Source organism: Rhinopithecus roxellana, chromosome 8, assembly GCF_007565055.1.
Source record: "Rhinopithecus roxellana isolate Shanxi Qingling chromosome 8, ASM756505v1, whole genome shotgun sequence".
Lineage (NCBI taxonomy): Eukaryota > Metazoa > Chordata > Mammalia > Primates > Cercopithecidae > Rhinopithecus > Rhinopithecus roxellana.
This window is the reverse complement of record NC_044556.1, coordinates 48,244,275-48,257,371: the sequence shown is the minus strand read 5'-3', so window position 1 is coordinate 48,257,371 and position 13,097 is coordinate 48,244,275. Positions and strand designations below refer to the sequence as shown.

Genomic DNA, 13,097 nt, shown 5'->3' with positions numbered 1-13,097 from the left:
TCACAGAAATTGCTTAAAGGAAGCTGACTCAGTTGGGACAAGGGCCTGTTTTGGTATTCTTTTTATTATTATTATTATACTTTAAGTTCTAGGGTACATGTGCACAATGTGCAAGTTTGTTACATATATATATACATGTGCCATGTTGGTGTGCTGCACCCATTAACTCATCATTTACATTAGGTATTCCTCCTAATGCTATCTCTCCCTGCTCCCCTCAACCCACGACGGGACCCGGTGTGTGATGTTCCCTTTCCTGTGTCCAAGGGTTCTCATTGTTCAATTCCCACTTATGAGTGAGGACATGCAGTGTTTGGTTTTCTGCCCTTGTGATAGTTTGCTCAGAATGATGGTTTCCAGCTTCATCCATGTCACTACAAAGGACATGAACTCATCCTATTTTATGACTGCATAGTATTCCATCATGTATATGTGCCACGTTTTCTTAATCTACTCTATCATTGATGGACATTTGGGTTGGTTCCAAGTCTTTGCTATTGTGAATAGTGCTGCAATAAACATATGTGTGCATGTGTCTTTATACTGGGACTGGTGACTTTATAAGAAGAGGAAGAAAAACTTGAGCTAGCATACTCAGTTCTGTCACCATGTGATGCCATGTGCCACCTCAGGACCCTTCAGAGAGTCCCTACCAGCAAGAAGACCCTCACCAGATGTGGCCCCTTGACCTTGGACTTCTCCTCACCTTCTATAACTGTAAGAAATAAATTCCTTCTCTCTGTAAATCAAAAAAAAAAAAAAAAAAAAAAGAAGGAGAAGGAGAAATTTGCTAAGTTCAAGATCTTAAATGTCCTCACCGTATGCACACACATACACAAAAGGGCAACTATGTGTGGTGATGAATGTGTTGCTTAATTCAATTGTGGTAATCGTTAAACAATGGCTACATATATTAAGTATTCACATTGTATACTTTGAATATATACAATTTTTATTTGTCAGTTATACCTCAATAAAGCTGCAAGAAATTAAAAAAAAATTGGAAACCACCAAAATTTTCTTCAAGAAGAAACTACTTAAACTGTAGTGTATCTATATCTTGACTCAACAATGAAAAGGGACAAACTCTTTTTTTTTTTTTTTTTTTTTTTTTTTTTTTGAGGTGGAGTCTCGCTCTGTCGCCCGGACTGGAGTGCAGTGGCCAGATCTCAGCTCACTGCAAACTCCGCCTCCCGGGTTTACGCCATTCTCCTGCCTCAGCCTCCCGAGTAGCTGGGACTACAGGCGCCCGCCACCTCGCCCGGCTAGTTTTTGTATTTTTAGTAGAGACGGGGTTTCACCATGTTAGCCAGGATGGTCTCGATCTCCTGACCTCGTGATCCGCCCGTCTCGGCCTCCCAAAGTGCTGGGATTACAGGCTTGAGCCACCGCGCCCGGCCGGGACAAACTCTTGATAGAAACACACAATCTAAATCAATCTCTAGACAATTATGCCAAATGAAAAATAATACATACTATATTTATAAATACATACTTATATATACTATACTATAAATACATACTATATAAATATATAAATATTTACATTTCAGTTTAATTTCTGTCTTTGTCACATACTCGGTTTGTGATTCCATCATATATATACACACACACAGATATGTGTGTGTATAGCATCCTTCAAATAAAGCAATTATTAAAATTGAAAATAGATTAGTGATTGCCAAGGTGCTAAGGGTTAAGAATGGAATGTGGGTGAGAGAAAAGTGAATATGCCTATAAAAAAGCAACAGGAGAGATTCATGTGGTGATTGACATGTTCTGTACCTTCACTGTAATAATGTCAACATCCTAGCTGTCACAGCATAGTATAGTTTTGAAAGATATTACTCTTGAGGATAATTGGGTAAAGGATACATGAGATCTTTCTGTATTACTTCTCATAATTGGATATGAATCTACAGTCATCTAAAAATAAACTTGGAATCACTATGATCTGAGTTTAATTTCTGTCTTTGCCACATACTAAGTGTGTGATTCTGTGATAATCACTTACCTTTTTTAAGCATCATTTTTACCTCTTTAACGGGATCATAATTTCTTGTATCTGAAACTGCCAGTGATAATATATATTCTCACTATGAGTTTAGTAATAGAACCCTCTGGAATTTTAGCTGAGTACACAGATGGCCAGTTAGTTACTACATTTATTAGCTTTCTTTGTGGCCAGATTTGACTATTAAGTGACCAAGTTTTTATCAATGAGATATAAGTGGAAATGATGGGTGAAATTTCTGTATCTCTCTCTGAAGATCAGTTTCTCTCGTTCTGCTTTCCTGATGGTGAGGATATAGAAAGAGAGAACAGTGCCTTGGACTTCCAATAGAAGCCTTCTGTTGAGTCTGGGAGGACCAACCATCTGCCTGTGCTTTATACACTCTTGTGAAGTCAAGCTGTTCCACAGGCCCTGCCAACTCTGAACCACTCATCACTGTAGGGCTATATGAAAGAGAAATAAAGTCTATCTTATTTAAGCAGATGTGTTTTTGTACCAATCTAAACTTGGTAGTTTAGATTATAGCTACATTGTATTGCTAAGATATTAAATAAAATATATATAACGTTTTTAGCAAAATGCCCAGTATATAGTATATAGTGATTGTTCAGTAAATGGCAACTGTGTGTTTTTTGCAGCAATAGGAAAAAGTATAAAAACAGTTTCCTCTTTTTTATTTTAATACTTTTTTCTTGTTTTTTTTTTTACCACCCTCACCTTCCTGAAATTGTCTAGTTCCTTAACCTCCAGAAACCACTGTACTCTTACAGTTCCTTTCTTGGACAACTTTTGGTCTTTTTCCTTCTTTGGTCTGCACTTCTCAAGCATTTCTGTTCCATCTTTCTCTTTCTTTTTTTCTTTCTTTCTCAACTCTCTTCCTCTGGTTACATTTATCAAGTGTGATTCTACATACTTATTAATGCTGACTCCCAAGTGTATAAACTGAAGACAGACTTAAGATCCAAGCCAATATTTCTGATTTATTGCTGCATATATCTGCCTTTCCCTTGAGCTTCATATGTCAAGACTGAACTCATCCCTGGCTTTCTCATGTTGTTCTGCCTTCTGTGTTTTCTGAAAGTTACCATCTCCTTACCACTTTGAGCTAAAATCTCAGCAATAACTGCATTTCTCCAACTCCTTATAGCATCATTTAATCTTTTGCAAAATACTTACTTACAACTCTTTTATTCTGTAGTAACAACAAATTGTCATTATTGCCAAGAGGAAAGAGCCATCATTTTTACTGCAGGCACTTCCTCTCCAATATTGTATCCTAAACCGGTCACCTGGGCTCTGCTTGAACACTTTCAGTGATAGGCTACTTAGCACATGCCCCACGAGGTACCCTACTCCATTCGTGACAGTTCAGTAGACCAAGAAGCAAAGAAGCAACCTCGGTATGAATGACAGTCAGGAAAACCAGAGTGGTAAGAGAAAGAAAACCCCATTGTTTTCAGAAACAGACTCAGATCTGAGGCAGGAATCAGGAATTCACAAGCACTTCTGTACATATCTTCCCACCAGTTATCCTGAGCTCTTCCCTGTGCATCAAGTTTTATTTACAAAGGGTTGTAAAGAAGGGCAAGCAGCAAACAGGCTTTCCTCATGGAGCTTGTAGACTTACGGAAAAGAGATAAAACATCTCTCCCTCATACATAAACACAAACAAGTGATAAGAGGCAATGGTGAACAGAGTTTAACAAATAAACATCGTCTCAAAAAATGTAATAGTCTAAATAACCTATCAGAATTAATTTGTCCGTAACTCTTACTTTATTGTTTTATTTCCTCAGTAGAATTTTAGTCTTGAATTATCATTATATCTAGGCGCCTCTTAGGCACTTCTGAAAATAGGGATTGCAGAAACACTACATGGATAGCACTCAGGCAATGAACCCGAGGACTTTACTCCACTTCAGTGCACACCGTGTCCCTCTGGACAATGCTTTTTCATTGTGTCACCTATGCCCTAGAACAAATGGTCCCTGAGGCGACTTGGACACAATCTTGTTGGGGAGAGCTAGGTCGCCATGACAATGCGTACTACAGGGCTATGTCCCTGATGAGAATGTAATAAGGGAAATGTAATAAGGGCTGGCTACTGCTGCCCCTGTTTGCTTCAGGACCCCATCTGCAAAACCTCAGTCCTACCATGCCACAAACGACTTAGAGACCAGCATGAAGTATCAACTTTATTGAAGAGTTTCTAGGGCAAGCCATACCTGCTCAGAGGTAAAAGTTAAACAGCCTATTGACAAATATCAAAAGGCAGGGTATATGTGTGAATGTGGAAGACAGTCAAGCAAAGAAGTAGGTGAACTTATGTGACAAATTTTGTCCTTATTCAGGTTAGACACCCTCAAATCCTTTATCCATTCCCTACAATTTTCAGTTCCTTATAGTCCTGAAAATCACCTGAATTTCTCGAGATATACAATGTGCTAAAAATTTGAAAAAGCTTAATCATTCGAACATCTCAGGGTGAGTACCCTGTCATTTTAATCTTTTATTCATATGTTTATGATTCTAGAGATAGCACCTGAGAAATGCATTTGAAATGTTCACAAGAGTGAGGGATTTTTTTTTTAAGTGGCAATGTGGTAAAAAGTTAGAGATTTGTAAAGACATTAGTCAGGGCAGGAAAATATGTGTAGGAAAGGAGAAATTAGAAAGCAGAAAGTCATGATAAGAGAGGCAGAAGCCAATCTTGGTGTGTTTAGGGTGTGGCACTTGTCTTGCCCTAAGGCAAAACCCAAAGAAATACCTATCGTATTAAGTCTATATCTATGAATTCGAACGAGATTAAAAAAAATTATTGAATGAATTTGACTGCCATACACAGAGAAGACAAACAAAAACCTTTTATTCTTATATAAATGAGTCCATCTGGCTATACCCATGGACATTTAACTTATTTCTGTGGAAGATGTAAAGGATAGAGGTTAAACTTCCCACCGTAACTTCACAGAGAGATTATCTAGGTTTATTCCACTTCTACAATTTTCTAGATGTATGATCTTGAGAAAAAAAAAAAAACTCATCTTTCTGTGTCATTTACAAATAGAAATAATGGTGCTTAAACTCACTGGGCTGTTGTGAGAATTAAGTTAGCATATGAAAAATACTCACTACCCTTCACAGAGTAATCAATTATTATTATATCTTCTTTATATGCCTTGTAGATACAGACGAAGACAGTAATTATAATAACTTCAGACAGTCCTCAGTTGTTAATTCACCAGTTTTTTTGGTAGGCGAATTAAGATTGTTCAATTTGCAATGATAAAATGAGGAATTCAGGGGAAACAAAGAGAAACAAAACAGGCAGTTTTCTCTGGGAGTGGGATATGCCTACGCACAGGGCTCTGCCCAGTGTGTCTCCAGAAGAAGGCTTGTGTTGATTTCCATAGAGCACTACTGAACACCAGGCAATCTGCTACTAAGAAGGCTTGTGTTGCTTTCCATAGAGCACTACTGAACACCAGGTAATCTGCTACTAACCTTCACTTATGTAACATCTAGAAGGTAGAGGTTAAACAGGAATCCAGGTAAATGTGCTGGTGTGAATAGCTGGTTTGGATGATCCAAGTGATGTCTACATGGTTTCAGGCCCACAGAGCTATGGCATCACCAGTGTGCTTTACAATAATAAATTGTTTCATATTATGGGCAAATAATTATCAGCTAATTATCTCTTTTAATGTGATATAATCTAATGAAGTAGGAATGACATATATTACCAGCAGCTGCAGCAGCAGCACTATTTCACAAATAATAAAACAGGTTCGACATTCTACCCTTGAAACGACATTTTACCTTTTAAATTTCCAAGTTCTTAAAGTATGACCTTATTTATTTCTTAACTAATTTGATAAATATGTATTGGTTATGTATTATGGTCAAAGCAATGAACTTAACTAGAATAGAGCAATGAGTGAGATCTCTGCTACCAAGGAGGAAAAATCCAGGAAGATACGTAGCTACCCCACAGGAGTCATGGTCATAATAGCAGCTGTGATTGTGAAGGACCTTTTGCACAAAATCCTCACAGAGGCACTGTTGTTTATTAGGTTTATTCACGTGCAAAAGACCAGAGATAAAATAACAGAGTGGTGTCTTGAAGAACTCTGATGTGACTAGAGGAATAAATAAGAGGAATGGAAAACAGGATTAAAGGGGAGGGTAATATTGAAGGGGAGCATTCATATAAAAAATAAATTATACAATAGCATCAATATCATCTAGCCCTGAGAAGACCAACCCATAAACAGCTCTTCTTGGTTCTCAGGGAAAATGCAATGGGAGAAGTCTTCAAGGTGTTCCCCATTAATTATTACTTGGAATCTAAGTTGCCAAATGAGAAGGGTATGTTTAAAGAGATCATCACTGTGTGGCTGTTAAAATTGCAGGCTAAGCTGTACTCTGCTGCCCTGATGGTAGAATTCTCCCCTAATACAAAAATTTTGTAGCACTAATAGAGGAGGAAGGGCTCCCAACTGATGATGGAGAAAAGACGCATCTAAAAGTTAAAGCAAATAAGAAACAAACAAGCAAAAGAACAAATACAAGAAGAGATCAGTGGGCACAGCGCCGTGATACGAGCTACAGAAGGGATCTGAGGACTATGGTTCAGAAGTAGTCTATTGAGGAGGGCCTCTTCAAACAGGGAGGGCGGACTGGAAGTAGGAAAAGAATAAAGTAACAGATCATTTCTGGTGGACAATAGGGGCTCAAGTTGCCTTGGTTGGAGAAGAAAGTTCTTGGCAGTAGCAGGCCAGGTGGAATAGCAAAAAGGGTTCAGTTTTGAGCAACTGAGCTTGAAACTTACGAAGATGATGATATAATATTACTGAGAGTGGGCAGGAGGTAGGGGTATGGGAACCTCTGGGCACAAGGGAACCAACTTGCAGGCTTGTCTTTGAATCAGCAGACCATCAAGCCACGGTAGGCTACAGAGCAAGATTGGCTTCCAACAAACTTGTGAACGGTCAGTAAATTTCGAAGGCTGCTTCCCACCCTTCACTTCATTTTCCAACAACTTCTCTTCCACATCCGTCAGGACGGACCTGGTAAGTTGGAATTTCAACCAATTTTATGCAGTGCAATAACTGGAAAAGAACGCTAGTTTTCCTTTAGTTCAATTATCTATATTTTCAAAGTACAATATGAAGCTGAATGATGTGAATTCAAGCTATACAAATCAAGGCTGAAACTCTTTCCAGTAATATTTATTGAGTGTCTACTATGTTTTGCTACTGCTCTATTACATTGATAATAGAGGGGTGAGGACAAGTCCCTCTTCAGATGTTCTGTCATTTTTCAGTCGGCCTTAGCATCTCAATTCTCTTACCTTGTCTCTTGAGAGTTTCCAGCCATCATTTTCAAGTTTTTCCCATCCTCTGTTATTACCTACTCCTGAGTCATGTTGGGCTTCCTTCCTACCTGTCCCTAACCTTACACACATACTTTCTCTTTAAACTCTCACTCAGAAAAGTATCTGATGCATTAAAGTCACTGTTTCCAAACTGGACTTTTTGGACACTTGAGGGTACAAAAATAAAAATAAAAATCTTCTAATGTCCAGGCAGGAATAGCTCCAAAGGACTGATTCTTTCATCGTCAACTCCCTTAAGAGCTCTTAAAACTGATCTGCTAGAGAAAGTGAGAAAGTGTCTTTTCCTTTCCCATTTCTCTTTTCAATTTTTTTAACAAGGAAAGGCATAGCAAAATATTGCCATATGGAAGTGTCCAAGAGTGTAAGTTAGTGCCAATGCCAATGTCAGTGTCGAGAAAGTAAAGGGTTAATAACTGGGTATCAAATCCTTTTGCAGGTCAGTGATTTTCAATCTATTCCTTTCAACGCAATTGAAATAGAAGCTAATCAAGTTGTCAGCTAATAGATGAATGAAAATAATTTTAATGATATGTTACTGAATATTTTCTGGCACACAACTAATAAAAAGTTTAAATAATCTCGTGTTATTTCTATAACAAAACTAACTTTCATTCATGGAGCTATGGTACATCAATATCACTTATATGTGAATTAGTTTTCTTAGGGTTTACACCTCCAAAATGAAAATTCAGAATAGAATTGATGCTAAAATCTTTCTCATTGTGATAATAAGTCTTACAATGCATGCAAACATTGGACAAAAGCATAATACATGTTATTATGAGATAGTTTTCCAGTAAATTTAAAAATTTTTGTTCAACATATTTTTAAATGTTTTATTTATATGTATATTGATTTAGGTAAATGTATTCTAATTATATAACAGCTAGAGAAAATCTTTTATAAAGCACTCATAGCCTTTTTTTTTTAATTTCCAACTTTTATTTTAAATTCAGGGGTACATGTACAGAATGTGTAGGCTTGTTACATAGGTAAACATGTGCCATGGTGGTTTGCTGCACAGATCATCCCATAATCCAGGTATTAAGCCCAGCATCCACTAGCTATTCTTCCCGATACTCTCCCTCTTCCCACCCCCCAACCTCCAACAGGCCCCAGTGTATGTTGTTGTCCCACCCGCCCATGTGTCCATGTGTTCTCATAATTTGGCTCCCACTGATAAGTGAGAATATGCAGTATTTGGTTTTCTGTTCCTGTGTTAGTTTGCTAAAGATAATCCATCCATGCCCCTGCAAAGGATATGATCTTGTTCCTTTTTAAGGCTGCATAGTATTCCATGGTGTATGTGTACCACATTTTCTTTATTATTGTTATTATTATACTTAATGTTCTAGGGTACATGTGCACAACGTGCAGGTTTGTTACATATGTATACATGAAGCACTCATAGTCTTAAAAATACAGGAAACAAAAAACATGTAGGTAGATACAGAGAAATCAATAAAAGACTTACCATTATAAATATATTACAATACCATGAATTGTGACTTTAGCGAAATAAATGATGTAAAATTTCCAGTTTTACAAAGATATGCTTATTTGTGTACTTGTTTAAACAAATATCAATGGATATCATTACCATAGCACTGATATTTAGATTTCATTGAATACATAAAGAAATAATATAATAGTTTCATTTAAAAGTTCGATTATCATAATGCAGTAAAAAATTAGATTCCCTGTGGCCACATAAATGTCTGATAAAAAAATAGATGTTGTGTCTGTAGTCCTAGCTACATAGGAGGCTGAAGTGAAAGGATTCCTTGAGCCCAGGAGTTTGAGTCCACCCTGAACAACACAGCAAGGACTCATCCTTAAAAAAAAATTGATGTCAAGTTAAAACTATGCAAATTAGTATATCATTTTTTAAGTGTCTTAGAGGAAAATAATGGTTAAAGACAGGTACTTAAATCACACCAAAAATGAAAATGCTTAATGACATGTGACCCAATCCCAAGTCAGACTTGTAATTTTACCAGGGTCTCCCTGGAAACGTCAGGTCACTGGCAATGTTAATAGAAGACTGGAAAAGCACAGAAGAATGGTTGGGAAAATGACTTCCTCTTTCATTTTCCTGCCTCACCAGCTGCATCAGTTTCCTATGGCTGCTGTAACAAACTACCACAAATGTGGTGGGTTATAACAACAGGGAGTTATTGTCTCACAGTTCTGGAGGCCAGAAATCCAAAATCAGTATCACTTGGCTCAATTCAGGGCATGGGCAGGGCCGCACTCCTTCTGGAGGCTCTTGGGAAACTCTTCCTTACCTCTTTTAGCTTCTGATGGCTGTGGGCATTCATTCAAGATAAGGATCTTGTGGCCAAAGCATTGCAGTCTTCAAGGCCGGCATCCTAAAATCTCTCTCTGCTTTATCTTTACATTGCCTTCTCCTCTGTGCGTTTGTTTCAAATTTCACTCTGTCTCTGTCTTGTAAAGACCTTTTTGATTGTATTAAAGGCCCACCTAGAAAATCCAGGATAAGCCCCCATCTCAAAGTCTTTAATTTAATCACATTTGCAAAATATTTGCTATATGGTGTAACATTTACAGATTCCAGGAATTAAGACATGTACAACTTTTAGAAGGTCCATTTTTTAACCTATTATACCTCTTGGAAATGAGACTGTCTAATGCTAGCACTAAAAATGTATTCAAATATATATGTAAAGTGAATGGAAAAATAACTATTCTCTGGAGCAGAGCTTCATTATCTCCAGATAATTTCCTTTGCATTGAATTGTCTCTCCATTTGGAAATGAATATTTTTCAAACCAACTTCATACTGCCATGTTGTCTTGCATTATAGCTCAAGCAACCTCCTTGAGTTATTATTTCCTCTTAGTATAATTTCCCTTGAGAAATAAGCTTGTAGGCTCCAGCTTGAGATCACACCTTCTTTTATTCACTCATTCAACAGATACTGAGTAAAGGTGCTGTAGGCTTAGGAGTTTATGATTGTTTCTAAGGGATGTAAAGGAAGAGCATGTCCTGGACAAGAAAACAAGAATCAAAATGCCAAGGCAGTTCTGAAATCACTCAGAAAGTATTTATCAAATACCCACTGTAGTTAAGATTGCTAGGTAATTGAGTACCCAAGTCTGTTAATGTTTCCTATAAGGTGAGAGACAAAACAGTAAAGTGAAGAGGAAAAATGATATAATAATTAATATACCACTAAGCATCTTCAGTGGTTATAAACTGTGAGGGTATGTTGGTGGTTTGTTGCACCTATCTTTCAAACTTCTTGTTCTTCCTGTGATTATTTATTTTAGGCACTTAAGTGGACAGAGACCATGAGAAATTTGAGTGGAGGCCATGTTGAGGAGTTTGTCTTGGGGGATTCCCTACCGCTCCACCCCTCCAGCTGCTCCTCTTTGTCTTTTTTTTTTTTTTTTTTTTTTTTTGCAATTTACCTTCTGACATTGTTGGAGAATGCACTCATTGCCTTCACAATATGGCTCACTCAAAGCTTTCATTGCCGCTGTACTTTTTCCTTGGTCATCTCTCTTTCTTGGAGCTAGGATACATCAATGTTACCATTCCTCGGTTTTTGGCAGCCTTTCTTACCCAGGATGGTACAGTCTCCTATGTAGGTTGCACGACCCAACTCTACTTCTTTATTGCCTTAGCCTGTATTGAATGTGTGCTGTTGGCAGTTACGGCCTATGACCGCTACCTGGCCATCTGTGGACCCCTCCGTTACCCTAGTCTCATGCCTTCCAGTCTGGCCACTCGCCTTGCTGCTGCCTCTTGGGGCAGTGGCTTCTTCAGCTCCATGATGAAGCTTCTCTTTATTTCCCAATTGTCCTACTGTGGACCCAACATTATCAACCACTTTGTCTGTGATATTTCCCCACTACTCAACCTCACCTGCTCTGACAAGGAGCAAACAGAGCTAGTAGACTTCCTTCTGGCCCTGGTGATGATTCTACTCCCTCTTTTGGCTGTGGTTTCATCATATGCTGCCATCATTGCAGCCATCCTGAGGGTCCCTACTTCCAGGGGACACTGCAAAGACTTTTCCACTTGTGCCACTCATCTGCCAGTGGTTGTTACCTACTATTCCTCCACTCTCTTCACCTATGCACAGCCCCGGGCCGTGTACAAATTCAACCACAACAAGATTATCTCTGTGCTCTACACTATCATTGTACCATCCCTCAACCCAGTCATATACTGCCTGAGGAACAAGGAGGTGAAGGATGTCTTCAGGAAGACAGTGAAGGACAGATGTCACTATCCTAGGGATGCTCCAGACTGATATACAACAGGTCCTGGGAGAGGCAAAAATTGCAGAATCTTAATAGGACTTCCTCAAGGAATCAGAATGGGCTTAAAGGGAACATAAATATAATTTGCCAACATTTTCTTTAAATATTGTCTGGGACCTTCTGATAGAAATGAAAGTTCATGAATCATTTATTTTTTACAGGGGTTTTCAAACTAAGGTTGGACTAGCTACACAAGAATCACCTGGGAATTTGTTAAAATAAAGATTCCCCCCACCCAAAAAAATATGTGGAGAGTCTTACTGAGTATATCTGGAATGTGACCCTGCTGTGAATAATTTTCAGAACTTCCATGTACAATGTTTCAATATTTTAAGTTAAAAGTTAAAATATTTTAAGTTAAAAGTTAAGTTAAAGTGTTTTTAACTTAAAATATTTTCAACTTACAACAGATTTATCTGGATATAACCTCATCATATGTTCAAGGAGTATACAAAATGTGTATCACTTTTGCACTATCATAAAGTAAAAAAATCATAAATTGAAACATTGTACATAGGGAATCATCTGTATATAGACAGATACAGAATACTGTAATACTGTAATGGTGATGTAGCAATATTACTTTTAATTCCAACATAAAATTTAAAAGATAAAACTAAAGGCCGGGCGCGGTGGCTCAAGCCTGTAATCCCAGCACTTTGGGAGGCCGAGACGGGCGGATCACGAGGTCAGGAGATCGAGACCATCCTGGCTAACACGGTGAAACCCCGTCTCTACTAAAAAATAGAAATAACTAGCCGGGTGAGGTGGCGGGCGCCTGCAGTCCCAGCTGCTCGGGAGGCTGAGGCAGGAGAATGGCGTGGACCCAGGAGGCGGAGCTTGCAGTGAGCTGAGATCCGGCCACTGCACTCCAGCCTGGGCGACAGAGCGAGACTCCATCTCAAAAAAAAAAAAAGATAAAACTATTAAGAATAACTAAAACTACATAATTTGTCAAGGTATCCACAACACAACATAAAAAGATGTAAATTGTGACTTCAATAATATGTATAAAGGGAAGAGTAAAAGTTCAGAGTTTTGTATGCATTTGAAGTTAAGTTGTTATCAGTCTGAAATTAATAACCATAACTTTGAAAAGTCGTATATAAGTTTTATGGTAGCTACAAAGAAAATAGTACGCAATATGCACAAAAGAAAACTAAAAATAAATCAAAGCATATCACTACAAAAAATTAACAAATCATAAAGGAAAAGAGAAAAAGAGAAACAAAAGAACAATAAGACAGTCAGAAAATGGATAACAAGATGGCAACAATAAATCTTCATCAATAATTATATTGAACTTAAATGGATTAAACACCTCAATTAAAAGGCATAGGCTAAATTGATTAAAAATTCACAAGATCCAACTTTATGCTATCTACAGAAGACT

At 37.8% G+C, this 13,097-nt stretch overlaps 1 pseudogene; it reads left to right on the top strand.

Moving 5' to 3' along the window:
- The first annotated feature begins 10,726 nt into the window (after positions 1 to 10,726).
- On the top strand, positions 10,727 to 11,694 carry LOC104663990 (annotated as a pseudogene).
- Positions 11,695 to 13,097: the final 1,403 nt, after the last annotated feature.